Raw genomic sequence first — 16037 nt, forward strand, 5'->3', positions numbered from 1 at the left:
GTCAAAGGGAAAGGCACTCCTGATCCTGGCTGTCTTGCAAAACTCTGACAAGCTGCTTAGTTTTCAATGATTGGGAACATACCAATTGTTGTTTGGCAGTGTTCGTCGGTGAACTGGGTAACCATTTCTCAGGTGGTCAGTGTGTCCTGATATACCTGTAATTCTTGCAGCAGGGTGTCCCAGGTCACTGGCTTGGGAAATTTTAAAGTCATCGAACCTCCTCCCAGCACAGTGCAACAGATCCTGCCCCATTTCAAGGTTGCTGCACACGAATGTTGAATGGGGGGAAATGATGCTCGCTTTCCAGTGTAGTGCTTGCCTATAAGGAATCCCAGATCAATTAACCTATTGGTGGCTTTATGGGTTTTCTGCTGCTTGTGTAGATCTCAAGACTACCTCTAAGGGGTGAGTGTGTCAGTGTGCCACGTTATTTCAGAAAGCGCGTCTGGGACCTCCTTCCATCTAGTTGCCACTACAGGACAACTCCAAAACATATGTCCCACATCAGCTTTCGGTGCCCTGCGTCTTGGGCATTGAGGGGAATAACCATACATTTTGCGCAGCTTTACTGGGGTGAAACACCCTCTATGTAGTATATTGTGCTGATTCTGTTGAAAGTTGGAGTTTCGCAAGTGTTTTCGCAGGTATTGGAGTGCTTTGTCTCACTCCTTCGCTCCAAGGTCACACCCTAGATCTGCCTCCCAGCATCTCCGTATTGCTAATAAGTGATAAGTGATCACGGGTATTATACTTCAGTGACTTGGAGAGCCATGTGATGGGTCGGCGACAGCTGCCTATTATGTGGAGGGTGTGCACCAATGGGTGGTGTTTCGGTTCTGTATCAATTACGTACCACAGGGGCTTAACTCCGCTCTCAGCGTCCCATACGCTTTGAAGTGCCTCTTGTAATTGGGCAAACGGTATCACTACTCCGTCATTGAAATGGTCACCAATGGTTTCCACTTTTGCTTCAGCCCATGCTCTCACCCCTCTCGTCCAGTGTGTATGCAGTAAGTTGTGATGGTGTCTAGTCGTACTTCCGGTGAGTATGATGTGTACCCGTCATAAAGCATAAGCCCCGCTTGTATCTGTCATGTGCCACGGGCATCAAGTCATTAGCACCCTTAGGGAGTTGCGCCTGTGGGAGCAGTGCTGTGCCTACTATTGCTTTTGCCTTAGTCACCAGCATGGGCCTATTTCCTCTGTTTACCGCCCTGCTAGCCATCGTGCCTGCCGTTGTAATTGCGCTGCATATATACATGTATATGTGTGTGTGCGTGTGTAGAGAGAGAGAGAGAGAGATAGAGAGGGAGAAGGGAGAATGGAGAAGGAGGTATATTTTTATATATATATATATATATATATATTTTTTTTTTTCTTCACTTATTTGGCAGTGAATACACAAAGTAACAAACCTGCACAGAAACTCGCTCATGTCTTCTCAGGCATTTACCTGTCACAAAAGGAATAGACACATCATAGATAATGATAAAAATTAGACATTCAGATGCAATAAGTGATACACAACAACCTGTGCTCAGCACCCGCAGACATGTGAGGAGGTCATTGTTATATCAAAGGAACTCCTCCTGATTGTAGGGGTGAGATGCCACAATAAAGATGAAAGGAATCAACTCCCTCTAGTCAACCCTATGTGTGGAGAGAATGTTTCATTGATTAGGTCAAGGAAATTAAATGAGCCAGAAAAAAGAAATCCTTGCAATGTGTTAACACCAAATCACCCCCTACAGCACTTACACAGGCTTAAGATGACACCTAATTGCGAGCCTTTCCTTCTCCCACACTGGTGCTTGAGGGTGTTTTTAAAACAGCACTCACAGTGAGCTCTGCTTCTACATCTGACGTTATACGTAAGGGAGTGCTATATAAAATTGGATTAGTGTCTAGTAGATTGAATGAATTTCTCAAGCCATGTGAATAAAATCACTTAATTACTGGTAATAATGGTAGTAAGGAAAAGGGTGTCCATACCACTGCACCTTCAGAATTGCACAGCCGATGACATGATAGTGACCCAAGAGACACTCAAAATATGACAGGACTTTCCGGATTGGGAACACATTGTGAAAAGGGCAGTTATTTTCACTGATTCAAAGAATTACGTTGACTCATCATTTAATCCTACACCATCTGATGTTAAGTCTGTAAACCCACCAGTGCTCTCAATCTTGGAGGACGTTCTCTGGGTTATGCTGTTAAGCTGGAATACAAGATGTCGGTCACTCCCCCAATACAGTGTGAAATACTTCAAGGAAGTGAGACTTGTCATTGTTTTATTACACCTCATGTTGCTTTTGTGTTCACTTATCTGTATTTTTACTTTGTAGTAATACTTAAACCACATAGGCACATTGTCAGATAGCTCACATGCTCTGATGTGCATTTAGTTTGAGAGAACAAAGAGAGTAGACCTACCTTGATGCTTCTAGTGGGTTTTGTGAGATGCTGCGGGTGTTGGGACTGTGCCTGTTAACTTGTATAAACAGAAAAAACATCCCCTGAATAATCCCCCTCCCCCTCAAATACTTAATCGAACAAGAAGTATATATGGCGGAACATGATGAAGTGGATCCCAAACAGAGGGCCCTCACTTCCCATGTCCAGTGATTCCCAATACCTGATAAAGAACGATCACTAGGGACAGAACAGTTACTGTCTCGTGTGAAGGCTGTCAAAAGTTATCCACACTACGCCCTATGTTAAACATCATGGACATATAACCACCCTCCAGGATCCCACACCACAGCAAGAGGAAAGGGGTGAGACAAATCACATTGGTCTCCTCTGCCACCCGTTGAGGCCATGTTGTCCTGCTTGACACTGCACCAGGAGGAGCGAGACTGGTTGCGCTGCTTCTTTGATGGATCCCTGGGACGAGCTCTCTCTGTGCTCTGAGTAGTCTGCATCAAAGTTTGAGGGGGTGTGTTTCTTCAGCGACACACATCAGTCCAGTGAAAGACCTCTCCGGAGTTTCAAAGAAGAATGTTTGGGACTCGAAGACCACCCACAGTCAAGCCGAGTAGAGCAACATATAATGCAATTTGAGTCCGCGTAGCCCTTGTTTACCTGCAGTCAACGACTGACATTTCTGAACCATCTTTATGTAGTCTGTAAAGATCATGATGGGTGATGCCTGGTATAGGAGTTTAGGCAGTGAGTAGGCATACCTGAGTATAGAATCCCTTTCCACGTAGTTGAGATGTTGAGCAATGATTGGTCGAGGTCATGCTCCTGGTGGTGGTTTCTTGATCCTTGTCCTGTGTGCTCTTTCTATCATGAAGCAAGAGTAGAATGTTCCCCAGAGCGTAGCCATTTGTTCAGGAAAGCGTCCACAGACTGCTCCTCACAGTCCTCTGGAAAGCCCACAAACCTCAAATAATGTGTCAGGCATTTCCTTCAGCGTCCTCATCCAGCAGGGCCAGTTCCTTAGTCACTGCCTCAAGTTTAACCTTCTCTTGGAGGATGCCTACCGAGTTTTCCACTTCCTAGTCCCTTGTTTCGGCCTTGGTAATCCTTTCCACTGCCTTTGACAGGCCCTGGCAGGGCATGGCAACATCCGAGCCCACTGCTCCGATCTGGGCGTCCAGCACATCGTGGAATGCAATAGTGTTAAATTATCAAGACCCGTCACGGAGGGATCACTATGGCCTTGGGCTTGTGCAGCACAGCCAAGATGTGCATACTTGTCCATAGTGCTCTATTTTGGAACGGGTGGTTCCTTGTCCTTGGTCATGGTTGGTAGGTGTACTGTGGGTGCGCCCCGCCACTAGATTCCTTAACACGACCCACCAGACCCCTGGGGGATCCAAGGGTGGCACAAGCAGTTGGATGGCCCCATCGTGAGGCCTGCTCCCTCGAGGGAGGAGTGAGGCGGCACTTAGGTCCACATGCAACCACGGGGGCCCCTCTACCCACCACAGCCACTATGATTCCATGCACTGCAGTGCCCTAGTAGGTCACCCCCACCACAGAGGCAACCACCAGTCCTGTGATTTCTCTATTAATATTACAAGGCAGCAGCCACAGAGTGAAGCATCCATCTCACAAGGGCAGGTAAAAGGCTTATTGGCCCACAGTTCGAGTCCCCCCCTCACCACTCCGTACTTACTACAGACGCTGCCTCAACCGTAACATGGTTCGTACCAACCAACCAACCAACCACTGCTGCTTCCTGAGAGGTTTTGGTGTCCGGGTACAGTGCGTCTGTGATTCCCTATCAGCTGGGTGGTCCCCGAGCCCAGCATCGAACCAGGCGGCACTCCCCACCCCAGCATTGGTAAGAGGAGGCAGGATCCGAGGAGGGGACAGTGTGGGGGGGGGAGGGGTAGGAGAAAATAAAGCACCACCGGATGCTCCAATTCTCTCCCCACTGCCTGGAGTCTCTCTTCCCTCCGCCTGGTAGCTTCCAGCCCCCCCTCGCTCCAACACAGCGAATAAGGTGCACTCACTTGCATCTGAGATCTGTTATGTCGTTGGTCTGTCGGGCCTTGTAAATCTGTGGTTCTGGGTGATCTCCGCGCCCCCTTGGTGTCCGATGCTGGGCTTCTGTCGCCACCTCGGAGGCTTAATGTCCGGTCCCATGGAGAACCAGTGGCCTGCAGAAGCAGTCCTTGATGCCCCCTCACTCCATCTGTCGGGGCACCAGGAGGACCACACACCCTCACCAATGCCTGCAAGGCTATGCAGTATTAGGCCCCAAGCCCCTCTGCTACTCCGCGCCGTGTTCCCTTCTTCCTCCCTCGGCTGGGCCGCACGCTCATATCTTCATCGAGCAGCCTGCGGTCCAGGGAAGTGTCTCAGACTCTCCTGGGGCACAACAGCGCAGTATGTTGTCAGATCAAGCTTTGACCGCCGGGAACGATTCTAGAGTGCGGCTGCCGTGGTTGGTGGGTAAGCCATGTGCCCCCTCCCCACCACATGTTACTTTGACTATGATTTTACCTGCCTATTTTGCTATAAAAGAGGTTCATTTTAAAGATGATCCACGCCTGGAATGCCCAATTCTTGGAGGGCAGACCCAGGTTAGTCTGTCATTCATAGGGCTTAGATTAATTTGGATATTTCCCTTGAGGCATCTTCTTAGTCAGACCTCTTGCTGCACTTAACTGAGCTTTATGCTAATTCGGTGTATGAGAGCATTTTCATATGGACTGTAAACCATATTTTTGGCTTTTGTATGATCTTAATCTTTATTAAATCTTCATGGTTTCTAACTTGTATTCTGTTGAAAAAATGTTTTTTTTTTTGTTTTTTTTTTACCATTGCACTATTTAATTTATTGACAATCTTAATCTATTTGGGAGCACTTTCTCAAATATTCTTGAGGACAACACCATTCCTGATCCTGCATAAGCGATTTATCTTTAGATTGGGATGAGATAGCGTTGTCATATGTCACCTTGCCAGATCAAAAGTATGTGATCAATACTGTGATGCCATGTTTAGATGTGTGCTTCTGGGGGTTATTGTCAGAGTAAATAAATTCCACTTCAAATTTATGGACTTACGAACTAAACTTGGAGCAAACCTGCTCACCGTTGACATTACATGACTTTGTGAGTATAGTTTGCCCTCAAAATAAGAAAAGTGTTTCTAGTCCACTTATAACAAATTATCTTGGAGTGGGCAAGCCCAGTCAGTGTTGTAGTCCTCAACTACTCCAAGTCTCTTATATTGAGTAAGACTCCTTAAAAAAGTGACTGTCTAATGCTAATTGTACATCCCTGCCTTGAACTGGATTTCATTTACTGTCCCCTTACAAGGACTACATCAGAACATGGTGCAGCCACATTGACAGCATGTTTGTGATCTGGCAAGGTAACAGACAAGAAGTGGAGGAATTCTTACACTGGATTAACACCCGAAACCAATGCCTCAAATTGACACAAGTAACACGCATTTTCTACTCACACATTAAGCTGGACCTGATGATGAATCCTATGAGACAGTGAATGATGACTGCGTTATCTTTCCAGAAGGATCTGGAAATACACGTTATGCAGCCAGAACATAGGCTTCTTTAGCCTCTCTATACTTTTTGTGTAAATAAAAATACAAAACAATAATTTCTTAAATCAAAAACAATTTTGTCCTTTAAAATTAGTAAGACAGACTTCTTTGAGACACTATTGTTTCAGAGCCTAAATTACCTTAATAGTGTAATGCTGGCAGACCTAATCCTACAGTTGGTTGGAGTTGAGTAATGCAATTATTGTCCCTCTCCGAAATTCAGATGAATATATTGTCAGTGAAGAACCAAGATGCATACATATATGACCATGGAGAGGTGTCTCACAATTTCTCCTACCAGAAAGTCCTCCTGCATGAAAACACTTACTTATTAAGAATATCAACCCTTCGTTATGTCCAGACATGCCCTGAAATAATAAAAAGGGACTTGGAGGCCTTTCCATAAAAGATACCATAATTTGATCCTGCCAGTAAAGCTTCTTCCAGAAAATTTGAGAGGCATGGATTTCACCCTTGCTAAATAAATTTGCACACGCCGAGGTAAATTCAGAAAATACCTTTGCACCGCAGATATTCAATTTACTTAAATTTTAGCAAAGGCTGCCACAAGCCAAGAGAAGGACGTTTGTGTATGAAATAATAATCTTGTAGACATGTCATCTGGATTTCACCCAGAGACAGAGCAGTTCCATACAGATTCCAATTAACTCACCATGGATAGTGCTAAAATCTCAGACATCTATACCAAAATTCACCCCAGATGGTTAAACGTGGTCTCAGCCCAAATAAACAGTAAAATCAAATATTTTTCCCTAGGAAGACTGTAGGTCTAAAAAACAAACAAAAAAAACAAATAAACGTATATCCAAAGTACTGTACCCATTATAGTATCTATCCATTTCTGTAACAAACTACACTGTGTCTCTTACGTCTTAACTCTATATCTGGAAAAGAAAGGATGCTCAGTCTTGAGGGATTCAAATATTCAAGGACTATCACACTGGTTACTGCCTGTGACTAAGGAAAACCCCTTTCTGTTATTTTAAGACAATTGCCTTCATCCTCAAGGTAATCTAACCCTTCATATATCACTAATCATCTACCAGCATGGTCTCTGCAATTATTAAAGTAAAGATGTGTTTTTCAATCTTCCAACATACAGATTAACAATAATGTAGGAGGGTAATACTGAAACTGTTTTACTTCTTGTTTGGTCCCTAGTGTCTGCATTTGTTATGCGCCGGTTACTCATCAAAACATAAAATCCATTGGTAGATCAAGACTGATGTATGAAAAAGAACCATCCCAAATGTAAAAATTCCCTGGTTGCAAACTCAATGGCAGCAAGTTTCTCACAAATGTAACAATAGTACATAATGCGGTCAGGTGTATGGACAGTGAGATACAAACAGCATACTCTGTTTAGCCCACTTTTATAATATGCTGCATAAGAAAAACAGTCATCTCTTTTGAAACATGTTTTATTGATTTGCGTTTTCGTTTAAACAGAAGAAAAAATAATTGGGGAACTGCAACGATCCAACATATTTCATGTAGCACGGATAACACACCAAAGAACAATTCCATAGTCATAAAAACAAAGGAGCAGATAGTGAAACGTTTGAAGAAAAATTGTGTACATTACCTATTGTGATATCCTCATCTGCATATTAATACTAATGGATGTACAACCAGTAATATGTGGAAAAGTTGGGCATCCTTGCAGGGAAAGAGGGGGGTCCAGAATTTTCACTTTTCTTGGAAACCCTTGTCCTTTATACACGATTTATCTACAGTCATACACCAGTAAAGCTTCCTTCTGCACGTATCTAATATAATGGTTTTAGATCTTATGCATTCAAACACCTAAAGAGTAGAGTGTCAGTTTGTATTCACCACAAAGGGGATGGGCAACCCAGTAACCTCTCAGGAACCTAGGTGTCAGTAATCAAAAGGACAAAGTGCTAACAAGGTGAGCATTTGCAGAATGTGTGGATAAACTTGCTAGTTATCAAACAGAACTAAACCGACATACATGCAAACATGATTCAGCAATTTAATTTTTCAAAACAAAAGCCAAAAACAGGCTTACTTACACAAAGATTCAGTCAGCAGCAATAGTCGAAAACCCATCTTACATTAATCATGTACATTGAATCCAAAGTCCATTATTATCATAGATTAATACATGTAAGAGTCCACTCCCATGTTGAATGGAAAAGGTCCTTTGTGTGAATCTATCAATCCAGGGGTTCAATCTTTAATAATAGAGAACTGGCACAGTTCAGTGTTGACCTTTGTCTCTGGTGTCACAAGTCCATAAGACTCTTATCAGGACTATGAGTATTAATGGGCTTTCATAAAAACAAGAATAGCTAATAAAATAATTATAATGAAAAGAACAGCTAATCAAAGTATACCTGTGTACAAATAGAAGTGCCCTTGTTTAAAAAGAAGTTACACGCACATTGTACTACAAACAGTGTGAAAAAGTGAATATTGGGTAAGTAATTTCAGGGATGGTATCAACCAATTGATTCTCAACATAACATGAAGGGTAATCAGTCGTTTAAGGTGTACACATGTATAGCTGGTGCTAAATGACTTATACAATCCGCTTGAACTAGGCTGGACGCATTAATAATTATTAAGAGAATCTAATTAAATTGTATTATAGAAAAGGTATCAAGGCATTGAAATCACTTGAGGGGCCCAATTACCCAGAGTAAGTAAATTAGGTCAAGGTAAATATAATTAATGATCACGGTCTCAATAGATATGTTTTTTTTACTCTAGGCTAGGGAGGTAAAAAAAATCACCAGTTGTTAGGTCAGTTCTCTAAACAGGTAAGCACTCATGATAATAAAGGACCAGGTAATTATTATTACGTCCACTGAAGAACCCAACGATTGGATTCTTCTGTGAACTTGCATGCTGACTAACAGAAGGCAAGCGAGCAAGTTAGGTGATTTATACACAAGGAAAAGGCGCCAATCTGAGCACGCTGTGACCAGCCTGTCAACAATAACGACCATGTTAGGTGTAGGTAGAGAGTTAGCCTAATTGACTCTGAGTGTGTAACTATTTCATTGGTGATCACCTAGAGGTCAAAAAAAAAAAAAAAAAAAAAACTGGACCTGTAACATTGGCGGCCAAATTGGATAAGTGTAAGTGCTCAGTGAATGATTATAGTAATGGAAGCCACTCATTAAGACTCTAATAGGTGTATTAGTATTCTTAAATTACAAAGATAATAGGTGAAGTGAATCAGTGTACATACCTGATGTAGCATAAATCATTGCGGCCATCTTAAATTCATTACACATTACTTGGAATTAATAAAAATGGATTCAAAATATTGAGCAATCATGATATAAAAATTTACGAAAGTGTGACACATCAGTCATAGATTTCCAATCAACAATACATCGCAATTTACCAAGATCAATCAGTAAGTGATAACATATACACAACCAGTATATATTTTTTGAATATCACAGTAAGTACTTTTTCAAGAATAATCCATAAAGAGAGCCAGTAACAATGGCAGCCATGTTAAGTGTAGGCAGAAATTCTGCCTGATCGACTATAAGTGTATAACTAGTCCTTTCTCAAACACCTCAAGGCTAAAACAACTGGACCATTGACAGTGGTGGCTATATTGGATGAGTGTAAAAGCTCAGTCACTGATTTTAGTAATGCAAGCCACTCATTTAGACGCTAATGGGCCTATTAGTATTCTTAAATGTTAAAGATGGTGGGGAGTGATAGCAATATTCCCCCCTGCTCACTGCCCTTTGCAAAGACCTCTATAGATGGGGGTAACCTAGAGATTTTCTGGCTTGGCCGACTCAACTGTTATAAAATTAACCTCATGCCCAGACTACTGTATGTTCTCCAAGCCCTCCCCCTTACCATCTCCAAAATGATGCAGCTACAAATCTGGAACAAAATGATTAGCTTTATCCGGGGTGGGGGAGTTTGCAGAAATCACTAAGGTGGTGAGGGCGACCCTCTTTCGAGCCACGACAGAGGGCGGTTTAGGATTTCTCGATGTTGCCTCATACATTCTGGTAGTGCAGCTTTGTCCCTCCCTTGACTGTAACCACAACCCAGACAGCAAACATTTAGTACATGTAGAGCAGACCTTTTCTCAGACACCACTGGGCAGGATCCTGTAGCTTTCCAGATCTGCTTGGACATGTGGCCCCCAACCCCTCCCATTGACATCCACGGTCCTAGCTTATTGGAGAGAGGTCTGAGCGACGCCTGCTCAAGCCATACCCCATTTCCTTTCACTCTCCTTGCTAACAACCCAGACTTTCCCCCGGGCACAGTACTCCCAGGTTCAGGGCTGATCTTCCACTCTGAGACTTATACACAGTGATTTGAGGGCAAATTAGGACTTGACTGAGAAGTACACCCTGACTGGGTGGGACACCTATAGGATTGGACAGGCACTGCACTAGTCTGGAAGGCAAACACCCCCTCCCCCAATCTGCTTATCTATGCAAAGAGAGGAAACCCCTATAGAAACCTTATACATCAGTAATATTCATGGTAGAGGCAGATTGTTGTTATATCCTCACTGTCACCCAGCCCCCCGCCGAAAAAAAATCTGCCAATGCGAGATTGTGCTCATGGGACTTGGCCACAGACATTACAGACTAAACTTGAAGAGCAATATGGCAGAGGGCCTTCAAGTCCTCCATTTGCCTCTGATACAAGGAACTCGTAAATTCCTAACCCGCTGGCACAGCACACCTGTATGACTCCATAGAATGTTTAGGATCTTTGAGCTCTGTTGGAAGAGGTGAGGGGAAAAAGGCACTTTCCTACACATATGGTGGACATGCCCTGTGATACTCATTTTTGGGGGCGAGGTCCTTAACACAGCACACTCCATCATTAACATATCCCTGCCACATGAGCCACTTTTGGCCCTTTTGGGAGCCTCAGGGGTGGAGAAACTCTTTCCCACGATGACTTTGCAGAGGTGGCAGTTCACCCACCTCCTTCTAGCTACAAGATTGAGCTTTGCCCAGATGAGGAAGCAACTGCAAGCACCCTCACTGAACTTGTGGTGGGGAAAGGTGCCATGGAGAAGCTTACAGCAATTTTAAGAGACATAGTTGCTAAATTTGAGCCTACGTGAAGTCCGTTTACCACCTACGAAGACCAGAAAGGACTGAGGGCTGCATCTAACAATGTCCATGACGCTGAGGGCTTGAGTTATGGGTGAGGCACCCTTCAGACTTTGAGACACTGTGAGCTTGAAGCCTACGTTGGGTAACAACAAATTTATGTAAGGGGTGTGACAATGGGGAAAGAGGCGCTCAAGGATGAATGTAGATATCACATATGAAGACTGTGCGTTCACAGCGGAACACCCCAATCCCTAACTAGTTTACTTGGTAAACAAACTGAGCGCGTTGTGTTGGAAACCAGATTCTCTCCACGAACAGCATATTACTACTGTGGATATAGATTTTGTTGGTACTTGGTGTTCTGTTGGATGATTACGGACAAGAACGCTGCTCGTTTTTGGACTAAAGCCCTGAAGAAGTCGTTTTGGGATGATTGCCTGAAGACGAAACACGTGTTGGCTGTTTGTCCATTAACCATATCAACTGAGTATTGGAGGATTTGTTTACTCGATCACCCATGTGATGTTTCCAACTGAGGAAGTTCTATAACTCATGTGAACTTTGAGTATTCATTAATAAATTCACAAGGACTGAATAATACTAAGGAACTATATATGTGCTTATTTATGGACTTTTAGCAACGTTACTTCTGGGATTTGCTGTTCTGGTGTGATGAGTGCCTCACATTTGTCTGTACATTAGCGTCCATGCTTACAGTGACTGCTGTCACCCATTGAGGTTTAAGGAGGTTGGTGAGAGTCCACTAATTTGAAATGTGCCACAATGCTATACCCTGTCTTTAAAACAAATGTTATTCACTTTGGGGGTGTAGACTTACGTTGAATCTTCCCCTGCTATTGTAATCTCGACGTTCAAGATGTATCTGAAATGTGTGCCATGTTTTCTTATCAGGAAAATGCAAAATAAAGCTGTTAAAGAAAACAAAATATAATTGGGGGAAGTGTATCAGTATACAAACACAATTTAGCATAAATCTTGGCAGCCATCTTAAATTCATTACACATTATTTAAAGTTAATAAAATGGATTTAAAATATCGAACAATCAGTGAGGTATAAACTGCACAGTTATTGAACTGTGGCACGTTTTAGTATTGTAACATCTCAATCAACCATAATCCAAAATACATCACAACTTACCAGGATCAGTCAGTAGGAGATGATATATAAACAACCACTATATATTACTTTTTAAATATCACTGTAAGTACCTTTTCAAGAATAATCCTTAAAGAAAGCTGGTAAAAAATAAATTAAACAAAAGGTAACACTCCTCTGTTCAACACAGACTTTGTAGTCCCACTCCTGTCAGTCAATGATTGCGCTCATAATGACAAGTATCTTTACATGGTGGAAGTGTTGAGCTTCCAGAGTGTTCACTTCTTTAGTATCATGCATCAAATAAACGGATATTGAAAAATAAATCTAACGTTGCCTAAAGTGTAGCTAATGTGAACCATTCAAAAGCAACATTTAAACTGTTGGCTTTCCATATCCACCCATTTTCACAAAAAAAGTGAGTAGCCATTCTGTGTTATTCCAAATAGTGGGTTTTATAACATCTGTGACCCATCATTTCATCTCTCTTGATGTAATGGTCAACCAATGGGGCATATTATTTCGCATTGAATCCTTGACTGGTGTTAGATTATGCATTTGCGTACTTGTTTAGTTGTCTTACCAGTGCAAGCCACAAGGAGATTGAATACAACAAATCACATATGAGATGTAACTATTGGAAAATTGTTTTATAATGAATTGTAAACCATTCATAATAAAAGATTTTAGTACATTGCAGGTGTCACAAATGATACATCGCCCACAACGAAAATAACTCCGAACAGGTGGTAAATGTATGTTCTGTTGTAAGGAAGGTTTAATCTATGCTTTCAAAAGTCTGACTTGCAAACATCGATCTCTGGTGGAAAATAGAATCAACATTCAAGTTTCCAATGTTTCTTAATGACCTTCTTGATTTTGTTTGAAAAGGTTACAAAGTGGCGGATACATAAACTAGTCAGGATTCCCTAAATGTAGTTTTAATATGTAAGCAAGACTTCCTGTCATTGTGCCTAGCCCTTTTCAGTGACCTTCTGTATAATCAATATGGATAAGGGCTTGCTTTTTCACTTTTCCAACTATTTTTTCACCTCTCCATAATAGTCATTTTTTGGTACAGTTACATCATAACAACGAAATCGATAGGTTATCTTTCAGTGGTTGTGGATGATCATCACATTTTTTAAATGTTTATCTAGCAGAAGGCTTTGTGTAAAGTGTAGTGTAAAGCTTGTTATTGTTAGTTTTAAAGGTCAAATCCAGAAAATTAAAACTATTCGAATTCAATTCCATTGTGAATTTCAAATTGGGGTTCAACAAAACAAGATTCCATTCATGAAATGATGAAACTCAGTATCCCCATACCAAATTAAAAACACGTTATTTATGTATCTTATCATTTGTTTGTTTGTTGAAAAGGGGTAAGTTGAGTCAAAGATTGATTTCTTTTTAAAATCAGCCACATAAATAGTGGCTTTATTGGGAGCGAAAACAGTCCCCATCTCTAATACATTAGTTTGCTTATACAACTGTCCTTCAAACACCAAGTAATTGCGGCATGAGGCAAGCTCAGCACATTCTACAATGGAAGAAGTTGGACTATGATGTGGGAGACTCCTAGTTACTAATAAATCATAAATCAACGATAGGGCTTACATATTTTGGCATGTCCAACTTTCTTTATCCCCAAAAGTGTCCTATATTGGATCTGCAAAGTGTAAGTTCTCCATAACTGGCACCTGCTCCTCATGCTCTCCCTGTCAGAACTATCAAACTATGGTACATTCTCAAATCACAAGCTTAAAGTTACCACCGTTTACAACATATCCTTGTAATAGCCAAAGATTAGTTCCATAGTGAATAATTATGACCTGTGGAAATAAACTTTATGCAAGATCTTACGTTGAATGAGTCTGTAATTTGATTATATGGTCACTTCCTTAGTATATTAGAGTGTGTTGAACCAGTCATGGCGAAAATGGGCCCAAATTCACCAGCCACCTGTTTTTCAACCCCAAGCTACAGTTTCTCCATTAGTAGTAACCTATCCTTGAATGGGGGACTGTCTTAGATTTTGTCCCAGTTCAACCCATAGTGATGGAGATCAAGGTGGACCTGAAGACAGACCAAATGTTCTTTTGGAGACAAGCCCCATATGTCTGCATTTTGGATACATATTTCAGCTTGTTAATCCTCTTTATGCCACCTTGGTGGTACTGATTATTTCCCATGTTCCTTGACAACTCCTATTCCAAACTACTAATTTTATCTACGACCTTGAGAACTTGAGATGTTGTTTGAGGCAGGTCATTTATTTGCATCCTTCTTCCAGGGTAGTCCACAATTGGCTTTTACACATGCATTTTCCTCCCATGCAGGTTTTGTACTGTGTCAACATGCCAAGTGGTGTGGCAGGCACAGGTTCCAGCCCATCTCTCATTCTTTGACAAATCCACTAAAATGTGTACCCCCACACCTCCCCTTTCACTGTGGCTGTCCTGAAGCAGGCACAGGCTGGAGCAGGCGAAGCTACAGTGCGGGCAGGGAACAGAATTATCACATCTTCATTGTGGCTCTTGTATTCCACTGTTTTTTTTTTTTCCCCCAACATGTTTTTCTTTAATATTTTCATATGTGTTGGATATACAGGTCTAGCGCCTGCTACTGTTATAGCAACTTTATCATTACACATATGTATTTGGGGCGAAGGACTGACTTTTACAGCATCAAGGCAAGACTTTAAACTTTTGGCCAACTTCTACAACTGACTTAAGCATGTTTGTTATGTTAGTGGTAGATGTGTCCTTAGTGTCATGCTCTAGCACATATTGTTTGGGGTCAAATGCATCTCAGTAGGGATTTTAGGGGGCTTTGTATTCCACTGTTCCTGGACTACAGGTGCTGTGGAGATGAGATTTAGAGCTCCATCTCTGGCTTGATATGGAGATGTATGGGTTCTTTATGGCCTGTACATATTGATGTGCTCTGTTGGTAATGTGAACTTAAATACATCAGGAGGACCAAGTCACCAGTCTCATAGGAACCAGTGTGTAATATCTTCGAGGCTTGTTCCGAAACTGTAGGCAAGTCCGCTACAACATCCTGCCTGCAGGTTCCAGTTGTTAACAGGGACTTGAAGGCAAAACTCCTTTCATGCACATTTTCATGAATTTGACCCATGTCAAAGAGCTGTGAAGGCGCTGACACCACAGTACAAAGCATGCATATTGAAATTAAATACCAGAAGAAATAGCAATAAAATGTTGATACGTTTGCATAGTCTGTTAAACAGTATAGACTCCGATGCATGGTGACGCAGGTACTGTCACGCTCGTCTCTGTTTAGGGAATGTTTTGGAATATTTAGAATTAAGGATATCTAAATCCATTGTGGGTTTGTGTGAACAGAGGCTATTCCTCACTTGGGCAACCCTAAACAATACAAAGGGCATCAAGTGCAGGTTTGCCCCTCCTAAACTGCCTGGATCTTGGTAGAGCAGAAAGATCACTATCCTGGTAGGGGATTTTTAGGTGGAGTGGGGTGAAATGGGGTTCTACCTGCTTGTTACCAGCTGGAAGAGCACATTATACAGGATGGTACAAACCCTTGCCAGGATAAATAACACTGTTGCCTACAAATGTAGAATGGCCAAGTCCCACAAGGTCGTTATGCACACAATTTCCAGATATGGTAGTTTAAAGCATCCTGGGAGTTGGAGTTTTCTTTTTCTTCTGTTGAACTAATTAGACTTACACACCTGAAATCAGTGATTTGTAGATGAGGACAGTATATAGAGTCTAATGACGTGGAGTGAGACGGCT

General features: G+C 42.0%; 1 protein-coding gene across 4 annotated transcripts in view; it reads left to right on the forward strand.

Annotated features, from left to right (window-relative positions):
• The window catches only part of MLLT3 (MLLT3 super elongation complex subunit), a 487733-nt gene that overhangs the window by 270861 nt on the left and 200835 nt on the right, over positions 1 to 16037 (forward strand). The gene's annotated exons all lie outside the window — the stretch shown is intronic.

This window comes from Pleurodeles waltl, chromosome 1_2, assembly GCF_031143425.1.
Source record: "Pleurodeles waltl isolate 20211129_DDA chromosome 1_2, aPleWal1.hap1.20221129, whole genome shotgun sequence".
Classification (NCBI taxonomy): domain Eukaryota; kingdom Metazoa; phylum Chordata; class Amphibia; order Caudata; family Salamandridae; genus Pleurodeles; species Pleurodeles waltl.